The sequence below is a fragment of the Ambystoma mexicanum genome, chromosome 12 (genome assembly GCF_040938575.1).
Source record: "Ambystoma mexicanum isolate Mex_15411 chromosome 12, UKY_AmexF1_1, whole genome shotgun sequence".
NCBI classification, from domain to species: Eukaryota; Metazoa; Chordata; class Amphibia; order Caudata; family Ambystomatidae; genus Ambystoma; species Ambystoma mexicanum.
In genome coordinates this window covers 100,810,184-100,823,881 of record NC_090936.1, presented here as the reverse complement: position 1 = coordinate 100,823,881, position 13,698 = coordinate 100,810,184, and the positions used below count along the sequence as shown (strand labels likewise).

At 50.5% G+C, this 13,698-nt stretch overlaps 1 protein-coding gene across 1 annotated transcript in view; it reads left to right on the top strand.

The window, feature by feature from the left end:
- Positions 1 to 13,698, top strand: part of PKP2 (plakophilin 2) — an 810,521-nt gene that overhangs the window by 548,934 nt on the left and 247,889 nt on the right. The gene's annotated exons all lie outside the window — the stretch shown is intronic.

Genomic DNA, 13,698 nt, shown 5'->3' with positions numbered 1-13,698 from the left:
CTCAGACAGGGGGCGTACGTATGGAGGGTTCTCCGGCTTCCAGGAACGGAGATCCAGGCAGCCGGACCGCTCGGCGTCTCAGAACCGGCACAGCCAACAAAAAGGGGGTGGGGGTTAAGGGCTTTTTCCAGTCCCCCTCTTCCGCGACAGCCTCCGAGTGAAAGAAGGCATGACGTGCCCCTTCGGGTCCACGTGTCTTCGGTGGGGGGCAGGCTTGCTCTCCTTGCACATTTCTTGCGCCAGAATTTCACGGACCTCTGGATCCTCTCCGTAGGATCCACGGGGTACCACCTACCCATCCCAGCCTCTCCTCCCTCAGTTTGGGACAGCAACTCTTCTGGCGGAGATCCGGTCGCTCGTAGAGAGCCAGGCAGTGGAGGAAGTCCCAGCCTCCCAGCAAGGCTTCGGCTTTTACTCCAGGTTTTTCGCCATGCATAAGAAAAACCAAGCAGGCCAGAGTTGTGCTGGACCTTTCCACCCTCAGCCTGTGCTTCTGGGATCTGAAGGATGCGTACCTACTTGTCCCAATTTGGCAGCCCCATCGCTCTTTCCTATTGTTCAGGATCATGGGCTACCATTTCCAATAAAAGGTCCTCCCTTTTGGCCTCAACTCGGCCCCCAGGGTCTTTACCAGGCTCCTGAATACGGGGGCTGCACTCCTTATAGCGCAGGGCCTCCATCTACCCATACCTCAACGACTGGCTCGTCAGAGCTACATCTCTAGAAGCGTTTCGCCACTCTTCCCATGTCCTTAATGAACACACTGCACGATCTGGGCTTCTCGCTCAATCTCAAGAAGTCGCAGCTGCAGCCCACGCAGACTGACATTCTTGGGCCTAATCTGGAACATTGCTCTGAGAAGGTATTTCCGTCCGAGGACAAGATCTCGGCCATCAAGAGGCCCACCACCCACTTCTTCAGCAGAGGTGACCTCTGCATGGTGGTACCAGCATCTCCTGGGCCTCTTGGCGGCGGCCCTATTAGCCATCCCACACACAAGATTGAGGGTGAGGAGGAATCAGCTGCACTTCGCAGCTTCATGGAACCAGGAGCGGGGCTCTCAATCGGAGATGATCAACGTTCCTCCATCTCTCCAACCGGACCTAACATGGTTGTCCAGGGACTGCAATTTACGGACGGGCAAGCCCTTTCGGCCGCCCACCCTGCATACCACCATCACCACAGACTCCTCCCTCGAGGGCTGGGGAGCCACCCTGGATGATCTCTAGGTCCACGGCACCTGGACTGGACAGGAGCAGGAATACCACTTCATTTGGTTAGAGCTGAACGCCATCAGAGCATTCCTACTACTTCTCAGGGGCAAGGTTGTCAATCCTCCAGACAGACAACTTGACCAGCAAGTACTACGTCAACCAGCAGGGAGGCACCAGGTCCCCTCCTCTGTGCAGACTGGCAATCAGCATGTGGGAGTGGGCCCTGGAAAACATCTACCTCACGGCAGTCCACCTCCCGGGGGAATCCAACCTGGAGGCGGGCAGGCTCAACAGGTTGGGAGTGGACATTTACGAGTGGCAGCTAAATGACCTCGTTATTCAGGAGATCTTCAACAGGTGGGATCATCCCCAGGTGGATCTCTTTGTCACATGGCACAACAAGAGGTGTCCTCAGTTCGCCTCCTGGCAAGGACAGGGCCCCGGCTCTCTGGGCGACGCATTTCTGCTTCAGTGGGACGGCATGATGGCTTGTGCCTTCCCGCCCACTCCACTGGCTCACAGAGTGATTTGCAAGATCAAGGAGTCTCACCAACTCAACATCATCCTAATAGCTCCATGGTGGCCAGCCAGGCCATGGTTTTTGGAGTTGCTCAGCCTCTCGGAGGGAACTCCGATTCCCCTCCCGGTGGGCCAAGCACATCATCTGGCACAGGAGGGGGCAGGGTCATCCACCCCGCGCCTCAGAAACTAGCCCTCACAACGTGGTGCCTGAGCAGTGAACGCTGCAGCACCTCAGCCTCTCCCAGGCTAATCTGGAAATCGTACAGGGCGCAAGAAGCAAAGCTACCAGGGCCCAATATAAAAGTAAATGGACCAGGTTCTGCCACTGGGCAGACTCCAAGGAATTCGACCCCCTGGCATATACTTTGGACGATGTGCTCTCCGTTTCGTCTCACCTCGCCCACTCGGGGGTCCAGGTGGACACCTGCCGTACATACCTCGCAGCCATTGGGGGCTTACAGGAACTCAGAGGAGGGGATCTTCTCTTCCTCAATCCTATCGTCAAGAAACATTTGACGGGGCTCGCAAGGCTCTACCCGCCCATGAAGGGGCTGCACTCCTTGTGTGACCTTAACATAGTCTTGGATGCCCTGGCACACAAACCGTTTGAACCAATGGCGCCCGCGGACATCAGGCTGGTCACCATCAAGACGGCCTTACTGGTCCGTCTCACCTGGGCTCGTAGAGTCAGCGAAATCCAGGAGCTGGTCGCCTCGGAACCATATATACTAGCTTTCACAAGGACAAAGTAGTCCTGTGGACACACCCAGCATTTCTGCCCAAGGTGCCATCTGCTTTCCACTTGAATGAGGAAATGGTCCTTCCTACGTATTTTGCCGATCCTAAGGACGAAGCACAGAGTGCTGCACGGGCTGGATGTCAGGTGTGCCCTGAAGTTCTACTTGGACATGACCAAGGGCTTCCGCAAATCGGATGCCCCGTTTGTCACCTTCGGAGGCTCAAGACCGGGCTATCAGGCCTCAAAGGCCTCCATATCCCGCTGGATGGTCTAGACCATCAAAGAAACATACGAGGGCCAGCACAAGCCGCTGCCGGCCAACATGCATGCCACGCAGTCAGGGCCAAGGCAACGGCCATCGCATTCCATCGCCATGTCCCTTGGCAAGTCATAAGCAGAGTGGCCACTTGGCCCATTCCCTCGGCTTTCTGCAAGCATTACTGTTTGATGCTGGCTCTAGATCTGACGTGTCTTTCGGACATGCGGTTCTCAGGAACCTATTTGCTTAAGGAGGGTCTCCTCGGAGGGTACATTCAGTTGTAATTGCCCATGCAGTATGGAGGAAAGGGGACGGGACGTAAGAGTAATTATAAGCTACTCACTGTAGTGGCTTAGTCCATAGTCCCCTTTTCTCCATACGTCTCACCAAACCTCCCCCCTACTAATACTGGTGTCATTAGGCAATGTTAAATCTATTGTTGATGCGTCAGTGGGGACTGAGGTGTGGCACCGGAGGGTGGAGTCAGGGCAGCGCATGCTCTCTGGGCCGCACCCCTGTGCTCCTCTAAATTGAAAGGGGAAGAAGGTTTTTTCTGGTGAAAAAGGTTCCGTGTTCCGTCCCTTGGAAGGGACGCCCATACAGTTTGGAGGAAAGGGGACTATGGACTAAGAGTACGTTGGTCACTATGGTGAGTAACTTATAATTTGTTTGTTTCTCTTTGATTCTTAAAGACCACAGGTTCTCGGAACAGCTGCCCTTCACCAACTGTATGTTTCTTTCTGACGTGGTCACTTAAGGATTGCAATGTTCCTTGGGAAATGGGGTCCTGTGGATCCAAACTCCACAGCAAGACACCCATTGAGGTATAACCACATTTCTTGGGGGACTGAGAGCTGGAGGAATCTCTCCTAATCCACCCTCCAGGAGGCACAAGGGGTAGCAACCTGAGGAGCCCTATCCAGGTGCCCTAATTCACACACATACAAGGATGGTGTGTTCTAACAACTCCCCACAGGACCAATGTTGGATTATATGTGCTCACGCTTGGGTAGACTAACCAAAAATGTGATGTGTAGATGGTTATTAATCTTTATTGTTGGTATTGTTCTGGGCAGCCTGCCACACTGTTGATTTTTATCCCATCTGCGCCATGGCGGAAGTGGATTAGCCGTATGTACATCACTGTCTAGTTAATACATTCTGTGTACTCTGGATCTTACTCTGCAACAGGTCTGTTATCTCCGTCAAGAGTTTGGGCATGAAGCGAGATCCCTGATCAGTAAATATTTCCCTTGGCAAACTCACTGTGGTAAAGTAGGTACTGAGTTTTTCAGAATCTGCTGAATGTTGTGACTAATAATCAAAAACGCCATGGGTCGCAAGTACGGCTGTACCGAATAGCATATTTAGTATTTAGCCGAATACCGAATAGTTTGTCAACTATTTGGCCGAAGTCGAATAGGAAGCCGAATAGTTGCTTTTTTAAATAAATCATGTTCCAAACTTCAAAAAACACACTTATTTATTTATTTATTTTTTTTATTGTTTAATCACATAAGATTTTTACAATACAGATTTTCTCATCATTTCATAAGATTGTTTGTCTGGTCAATTTGTCGTTGTCTATGTACAGTTCATAGATTTGAAGGTTCGTTTGCTAGATGTTGTGGTCAAGGTTGTCTTTGTTCTTGCTGACACCCATTGTTGTTGAGTAGTTGTTGCTCGATGTATTCTAACATTTTTGCTACTGCAACTTGCCATGTGATTTTATCGCCTCCGATCAGCCTGCACCACCATGTATTTTCCTCATGTAATATGTTAAAGCATGTGTGACAGATACTGTTGTCTGATGAGGTTTGTTGCTGGGCATGACATGAGGAGATGTCTTATCGTTTCTTTAACAGGGTGGCTGGCATTATCGCAAAATCGACATTCATTAGTTGATGTTTGTCCTCTAATATGCAGTATCTCGTTTGTTTTCATTATATTAAGTCGTGCTCGTAAGATTAAATTTTGCGCCTTTTTGTTTGGAAATTGGTTTATGAAGCCTTGCAGCTCGTTTCGTTTCAATGGCCCTCATTACGACCCTGGCGGAAAGTGACTGACCGGAGCGCCACAGCGTAAATAGCGTTTCCGCCATTGCACGAAGGAGCAAAGTGCGGCCCATTCCGACCCATCGGGCACGAGCACCACGCCACGGCGGAAGTGCAAAGTCCGCGATGGCGGAAATGACCCCAAAAACGGCCCACACCGCCGCCGTACGGCGCCCTAGGTGCTATACCGCCACCCCTCTTAGCGGTCACCACAGTGTGCGCCTACCGGAAAGTACGGTGACCGGAAATATACGGAAACGGAAGTAAAAACATGGGCCCGGAACGGGAAACATCCCGCCGTACACCTATAAAACCACTAAAACCACACAACCACTAAAATCACTACCCTGAAACACACCCCAACCCGTCACCCACCCTAGCGAAACCAAGAAAAATGGGAAAAGTAGCGAAGAAAGCGTGCGACCGCAAGCGGCAGGTCCACTTCTCCCGTGAGGAACTCACCGTGCTAACAGAGACCCTCCAGGAGAATGCTGCCGTCGTCTTCTCCACGCAAATGACCAGAACGGCACTTGCAAACAAGAAGACCATATGGGCTCTGGTGGCACAGCGGGTAAGTGCGGTGGGGACCGCACCCCGCACCCCACAGCAATGCCGCAAGCGATGGGACGACCTGCGGATACGCGTCCGCAGCATACTCTCTGCCAACCGCAACATTGCCACAGCCACCGGGGGAGGTCCTGAATCACCCATCAAGTTGACCCCCTGGGAAGAAATCTGTGCCTCCACCATCGGAATGGAGAGCATAGAGGGAGTCGGAGGGATGGAGAAAGGAGTGCAGACATCCGAAGATTCAGGTAGGTGGGCCAGATAAAACAATGCCAAATCCACACAGTCCATCCATGTGAAGTACCATGCGTCCACATAGTGCAACAGAAACACATGTCCAGGAGAACGTCCACACACATCGGCCTGATAGCGCACGTTAAAACCCACAATAAATACATAAATAATTAAAAACCCCTAATACACGCACTACACGTGCAGCAGGCACACCCTAACTGCAGGCTGCCAAACAACTGCACCCTCACTCCACACACAAATCAAAGCACCTCCAAGGCCCCGACCCAAATCACCCTCAGGTACCACCCCAAAGCATGTGATACAATGCCATTCCAATTCCCACAGACCCATCAATAACCCTCGCCCTCCTTTACTCCACCACAGGGTCCGATCCAAACGACGAGCTACAGGACACCCCTACCAGCACACCTGCAAAGAGGGCCAAGACCAACGGCCAGAGACCCTCCACCTCAGCTGCACGCATCAAGACACGGCAGCAGCACAAATCAGGTGGCAGCACAGAGGAGGGAACATCAACAGGCACCCCAGCAGCCAGCATGCCCACAACACCACCACCACAGGTCCCCCCAATGGATGCCACAGAAGGCACTGCCTCTGGTGGCAGCAGCACCATAGGTGACACCCATTGATGGCAGCATGCTCGGACACAGAAGACGGGGATGTCGAAGTCAGATCCATCCATGACCTGTCCCAATCCCCCTGTCTGTCCCATCCCGTACAACATGAGGATACCACGCAGGGGCACCCACAAGACGACGACTGGCCATCCCCCACAAGCCCTGTGGCAAGGCAACATGAGGACAACAGCCCCTCTGTGGCACCCCCGCAAATGGCCATGGCCCAGCAGAGACAACAGTCCCTCGACCAGTTAATCGTACAACAGCAGCAACTGGCCACACTCCTCAAGGACCATGCCGATGAATGTGGGGGCACTAAGGCAGACATAGAAACATCAACTGAGACACTTAGGGCAGAAATGGAGAGAGGTACAGAGACGCTAAGGGCACAAATGGAGAGTAGCACCGAGAGCCTGAGAGTCCAAATGGAGAGTAGCACCGAGAGCCTGAGAGTCCAAATGGAGAGAAGCACCGAGAGCCTGAGGGGGGAACTGCATGCGACGTCCAAAGACGTATGTGCCGAACTTGCCGCAGTGCGCCGTGTGCTCACTGAGCTCTCGCAAACCCTTAGGGACATGCATGGACGTGAGCAGGCAGACACATCATCCGTTGCAAGTTCCGTCCAGGGCAGCCCCCAACGTAGATCTGGAAGGAACCTGCGCTCCACAGGCAGGGGTGCCCCTGATACCCGCAGAGGGGGCTTGCAATAGCGACAGCCCACTGACAATGAGCATCTTTGGACACTGGTGTTCGGGGGGGAGGTAGGAGGGTGGAGGGGGTGTGTTGGGCTCACTTGGGTGGCGGGTCGATAGGGTGTTCAACATGACATCACATATGCCATAAAAAGTGCACGATCAACCAATGAGATGTGTGGACATTGATCTTTGTGTACTAGGCCATCATAGGCGTACAGTCCATATTGTGCATGTCCCAGACACACGCAGTGCCACGAGTCCCGTGTCCATGTATCAGCCACCAGGCGTGAGTACTAGAAGCATGCATCAATGAGATGCTGACGAATGTAACGGGCCTCCGGTGCCTCGCAGACTCCATGAGGTGCAGCCACATCCCCACCCTCATCATGACCATCATCAGGTGCTTGCAGTTCTGCGTCAGGGGGCATGGGCACATTTCTACGTACGCACATGTTGTGGAGCATGACACATGCCATGACCATCTTTGCAACCTTCTCATGGCGGTACAGGAGTGCCCCGCCAGACCTGCTGAGGCAGCGGAAACGAGTCTTCAGTAGGCCGAATGCCTGTTCTATGACTACACGGGTACGTGAGTGGGCATGGTTGTAGTCCTCCTCATGCTGGTCCCGTGGGTTCCGGACTGGTGTGAGGAGCCATCTCTTCAGTGGATATCCAGCATCACCTGTATGTGGACGAGAAACGTATGATGTGGAATGCCATTGATACGTACGCACACCCCCCCCCCCCCCCTTCCTGCCAGGTCATTGCCAAATCACATACCCCACATAATCATGCATGTAATGAGACTCACCGAGTAGCCAGGATCTGTTCCCTGCGTGTCGCTCCATGTAGCGTGGTAATGTAGAGTTCCTCAAGACCATAGAATCATGGGTTGATCCAGGGAATCGGGCACAACAATGTGTAATGATCCTGTTGGAGTCACACACCATTTGTACATTCAGGGAATGAAATTGTTTTCGGTTGCGGTACTGGGCCTCCATGGCATGTGGGACGACCAATTCCACATGGGTGCAGTCGATGGCACCAATGCAACCCGGTATGCCGGCAAGTGCATGGAATCCCACTTTTGTGTTGGTAATTTCCTGCTCCAAGCGTGGTAGAGAGATGTAGTCGTCTGCGTGCTGCAGGAGGGCATCGAGCACTTGAAATAGTGTCCGTGAGAACAGTGGCTGAGAAATGCCATGCAACTGTCCGACTGTGTGCTGGTAGGTGCCTGTGGCCAGGAAGTGGAGTACAGACACCACCTTCAGTAGGGGTGGGATGGCGGTTGGGCTATCTATCATGCTGACAAGGTCAGCCTGTGTCATGTCCACAATGGCGGCTATGGTGTCCCGGTCCAGACGGTAGAGGGTGTGGATCTGCTCATCAGTGAGGTTGAACGGATGTGCTCGGAGGCGTGGAATTGCGGGCTGCCTGCGTGGTGGTAGTGGCTGTGCTGGTGGGCCTTGCTGGCCCTGCCTTGGCCTCCTCCTCCTCCTGCGTCTCCTCCGTGCGGCTGGTTGTAGTTGGTGTTCGTCTTCTTCTTGGAGTTGGAGCACTTGCAGTGCTATCAGGTCCCCCAGGGCCAACATCGCGAGTCCTGCCGGTAGCATTTCGGTGTGGTTGTGGGAGGAGACTGGCTGTGCAAATTGTGTTTTCAGGCTGTATGGCCTCCACCTGTGGTGATTAATTCCACCTGTGCAAACTGCTCTCCCCTTTGGCCGAGCACGTCCCGCGCACAACGCTGCAATTCGGGGAATGGCATCTTGCTATTGCAATTATGTATTTGTACCCGATGGCCGTGTAAGATTGGTTGATATGTTCATTCTGCTGTGGTCCCATTGTTTCACATACTATCTGTGCAGTCGCGAACAGACTTGTGAAGGGTCAGTGGAACGTAGTACTCGAGTAACGGTGGGCCCTCATGCATCACTGTACCGAGTTGCAACGACGGGCGGGGCGTCCCATTTGTGGGTGAAGGCAGTTGCCATTTTCACACACAGCCGCACTCGATGGAATAATTAGTGATTTCAAACGGCCACAGATGCCTTTTCGACGTGATGTTGCAAATGAGGAATTCGAAGGGCGGCGCTTTCGGTTTCCAGCTAGCGGCGAGGAGATGCCCACAGGTCTGACTGCAAATATAACGTTCTATTGTTCAATGTCCTTGAGACAGGGCCCATGGCGAGGAAGCAATGATTGATATGAATAGTTTGGGATGCGCAATAGCTACGTGGGCGATGAGGCCGGCCGTTCCCAAATACATGTTACTTCACAACACTGGAATTACGGGCTGGGGCACTGGATTTTGCAGGCTGCATAACGCACAGACTCAATGGATGTTTCTAATGTTATGTGAGTAATTATTCAGGCGTTTTGATCCCGGGATGAGGGAATGATGAATGGATGCATGGGCAGGTGATTTGATACAGAGTTTGCCATGTACAGGGCTTCTTGGGATCTATCCGCCTCCCCTACGCTATGTGATGCAGGGCTGCCATAGTGGGACCATCGTCTATCTGGCCTTGTTGAGCCCTCCCTGTCTCGACGCGCCCTCAGACACTTGTGTCCATGCACGTTAACATTCCCATCTGATGGATTCTGTTTTGACAGACGCATGCACAGGTACACTCGTTTGTGATGGTGTTTGCACCTCGATATAGATGGTTATGAGTCGCAAGTGGTCTTGGGGTGGTGATGATCCTTTGGAGTGGGCTAGCATGCATATGGCTGTGGATTTCGTGTGATCATTGAAGTGAGTTGTTGGAATGTAGTTCTGATGGCCATTCTGTTCTTTTTCTTTTCTTTTGGTTGACAGGTATCTCCTCCCCTTTTGCCACTGCCATCTGTATGCCACTCCTGCAGATGGGTTTTACTCCCGACACCTGCTGCTTCGTGTTAATCAGTGGAGCAGCATTACGATCTTATGGGACGATCGCCAATGGCCCACATGCCCTTACGCAGTACTGGTGGCTCGGAGCAACATTTCGGCCTTTCAGCTGGACTAGTGCCTCCCCATTGGGACGGCCCTGCGGTTCTGTGCGCTTCCATGTTGCCTTTTCGTACGTGAATGTGGCTCTGTGTACCATGGGGGAACAGGGCGACACACAAGTAGTGGCTGGTCATTTCTTGCGGATGCAGCCCACAATGGTGATTAGTGTTTTGGAGTTCATGGCCTGATGGCTGTATGGGCTTGGTGACTTTGATGTGCATAAAATTTCTATTCTGATTTGGCCCGTGTAGCGTTTTTCTTTGCAAGTGATGTGGCATATGCCTATTTGGGGGGCGATGTATTGTGAGGAGATCTGCATTGGGTTCCAGCTTCGGAGTTTAGTTGCGTGGTACTGTACTGGGCGCGTTTGCCTACTAAGCCCGTGAGGTCAGGGATGGGGGCTGCCAATATGACAGTTTGAATGTTGTCATGCTCAGGGGCGGGGGATTGGGTTTTGTGTAACAGATGCCGGTCAGCCAGGTGGACTGGTGGAATGATGTGATTCTCGGAATATTGCTGGTCACAGGTGCCTGTGTTTGCGTGCGTTTCTTGGTAGGGGACTGTGGTCATGTCCATTGGGATGGCTTCTGTATTCGTGCCATCTGTGCCCTGCAGCTCCCATTGGCCCCTGTTGTGTTTCTTTTGTTCGTTGGCATGCATGGGTGACTTGTACATTTCAATGGTTGCATTGTGACTTCATTGCACCTACGGGGAGTTGTACTTTGTGGGCAGGGAGCGGTGTACAGGCACTCAGTGGGGCCGTTTACGGTTGATTCGCGATGCCGTACTTCTCACCATGGCGGAATGGTACATTACGCCATGCCTGATGGCGTTAGGTACATGTCCGCTAGGGTCGGAATTGGCGTACCCTTGCGCCATGGTGGTGTTTGCGGTTTCGCATGGCGCGCGCGCGCGTGCTTGGTGCAGTTAGCGTTGGCGTTCACTACGGTGTCGCTAATGGCTTCGTACTTTGCGGTGACGGGTCATAGTCGCACCGAGCGCTATTCGATGGCGGTATTGCATTTCCGCCATCGTTTTCCAATTCCCGCAAGGGTCGTAATGAGGGCCAATATGTTATATGGTAAGTGAGCCGTGAGTTGCGATCTTGTTGTAATGTCGATCGTCATTGCCCAGTCTGCATCTTTAATTTTTTGTAGGACTTTGCATGGATTTTCAATCAGTTCTTGTTCATCCGATGCTATGTCACATAGTACACCTAGGTTTTCCTCTTGCCATGCTGTTAGCATATGGCAATTTCTGGCATCCATTTCGCATTTGATCATGTTGAAGATCTTATTGCTGGTGTCCATTCTGCTTTTCCTAAAAAGCATTATGGTGTTGCACACCACTGTGCATTTTAGAGATTGCAAGCTGAGTTCTCGGCGTATGGCCACCCCTGATGTCGATTGGGGTAATTTCAATACCTTTCGCCAAAATCGGGCCTCCAGTTTTGCCCATATTTGCTTTGGCATCATGGGCATCGCTTCCATCCCATATGTCACGGTAGGTACGACCTTCATTTTGTAAAAATTTAAAACTGGGACAAGTGAATACTTCCCAAATTTTCCATCGATAGCTTTTGCTTGGGCCGCTAGTTTGTCTATCTTTCCAAACAGTTCCGTTTGCATTGTATTTTCTTGGCGTGAGCTGTCTAAGAATACTCCAAGATATTTAAATTAGGTGACAGACTCGATTTCGGTATGGCCCAGCCGCCATCTGAAGTTGATGTTTTTTTTCTCACGATTTTGAAAGATCATGACTTTTGTTTTGCTTATATTTATTTCCAGGTGGTTGCTTGTTGCGTATTGCTGTAGGGCACTTAGCTTCCTTTGCAGACCTATTTGTGTTTGATCAAAAAAAGTGAGATCATCCGCGTATAGGAGATGGCCAATTTCTGTGGCTCCGATTTTTGGCGGGAATACCCTTATTGTTTTCCCAATGTCTTGAATATCGCCAATGTAGGTGATGAACAGTGCTGAAGCCAACGGGCATCCCTGCTTTACTCCTCGGGTGCTTTTGACTTCGTTTGACAGGTCCCCTTCTCGGCTGAGACGTACTCGCATTTTGGTTTCATGATGCAGAGCCTGTATCGGGGCTAATATGTCTTCAGGGCAATTCCACTCTTTTAGTTTTCTCCATAGGAGCGGTCTTTCAATGCGATCGAAAGCTTGAGTGAAGTCAATGAAGACTACGAAAAGGCGCTGTTTGTGTTGCAATGCTTTGCTTTTTAAAATGTTACACGCCACAATGTTACACGTGGTTCCTGCATTTTTTTTTAAACCAGCTTGATATTCATCGTTGCATTTTGCTGATGCAGCCCATATTTGAAATCTTTTCATTAGTAACGTTGCGTATACCTTACCTATCACGTCCAATAACGCAATAGGTCAAAAATTCGTTGGATCCGTTAAGTTCCCTTTTTTGTAAACCAGAACTATTATGGCTTTTGTCCATGATTCAGGTATGGACTTTAGTTCTGTGCAGCGTCGAAATATGGCACTTATGAAGCTGGTCCATTCATTTGAATATTTTTTTTAGTTCGGCGTTGGTAATGCCGTCTGAGCCAGGTGCTCTGGAGTTCTTTAAGTTCTTGATTATATCCAGGATGTCTTCTTTATTTTCTACATTGACCCAATTTATTGCTTTCGATTGTGGCTCAATGCTGGTTTCTGTTAATTCTGCTTTGAAAACTGTTTCAAAGTGTTTTTCCCACGCGTGTTGACTAATGTTGTTTTGTCTCTCAAGGGTTTGCTCTGTATCTCTTAATAGAGTCCAGAAATTTCTGCTGTTGTTTGTAATAAGAGCCTTGGTAATTTGTTCCGCATCAGCTTGATACAATTTATATCTGTGTGCTCTTACCCATGCTTTGTATCTTGATTTAATATTCCTGATATTTGCAGGTACTTCATTGATGGACTTTTTGAGTGCTTTACGTAGCGCTTTTCTGTACTCACGTCTTTTTGCAATACGTTCTTTATTATATGCATGTTTTGTATCAGTTTTCATCATGTGTCCTCTTTTTGTCGGACATATATGCGGAATTAGCAGAGGTTGATAATCAATATCGGGCACTGTTGATGTCAGTGCGTCTGCTTCGTATTTTACTGTCGCTTTAATGATCTCATTCGCACTTATTTTTATTCGTGTTCCTTGTGCATTAGGTTCGACTTGCAACTTTTGGCAGCTTTTGTTGTTCTCTGCAAGCCATGATGTTACCAACATATTGTGATCACTCATAGACATGCGTCGCACATTGAACTCTTTGATGTGATACAGTAGTGATTGTGATACAAAGATGTAATCTATCGTGGTTGCCAAAGGCGCACGCTCCCAGGTTGGTGTTCTATTTATTACTGGGAAAGCCTCGTCTACATTGTGAAGTCCATGCATGCCGGTGAATTTGAGCCATTCTTTGCCGCGTTGTTCCGCGGCTTGCTGTGCTATAGTTTTGCTTGCCTTTTTTGTTGTTTTACAGCTGGCATTTAGGTCTCCGCACACGAGTATTGTTGTTACTTGATGCTCGCGCATGGCTACCTCTATTGCATCATCGCACATTGCATTGAGTTTTTTTGCACTTGTTGTTGCTGGGTTCCAATAAGTGTTAATTATAATAATTTTTTTGTTTTTCACTTTTTGTTTACTTTCCTCTCTCCAGGCGAATATTACTGCTAGGATTGACTGGTTGGAGGTTATTATTGTTTCCATTGATGCTCCACATCCATTTCGGCATGCTATCATCAGTCCTGAGGTTGGACGTCCTTTCATTCCCCTTGCTGCAGGTGCC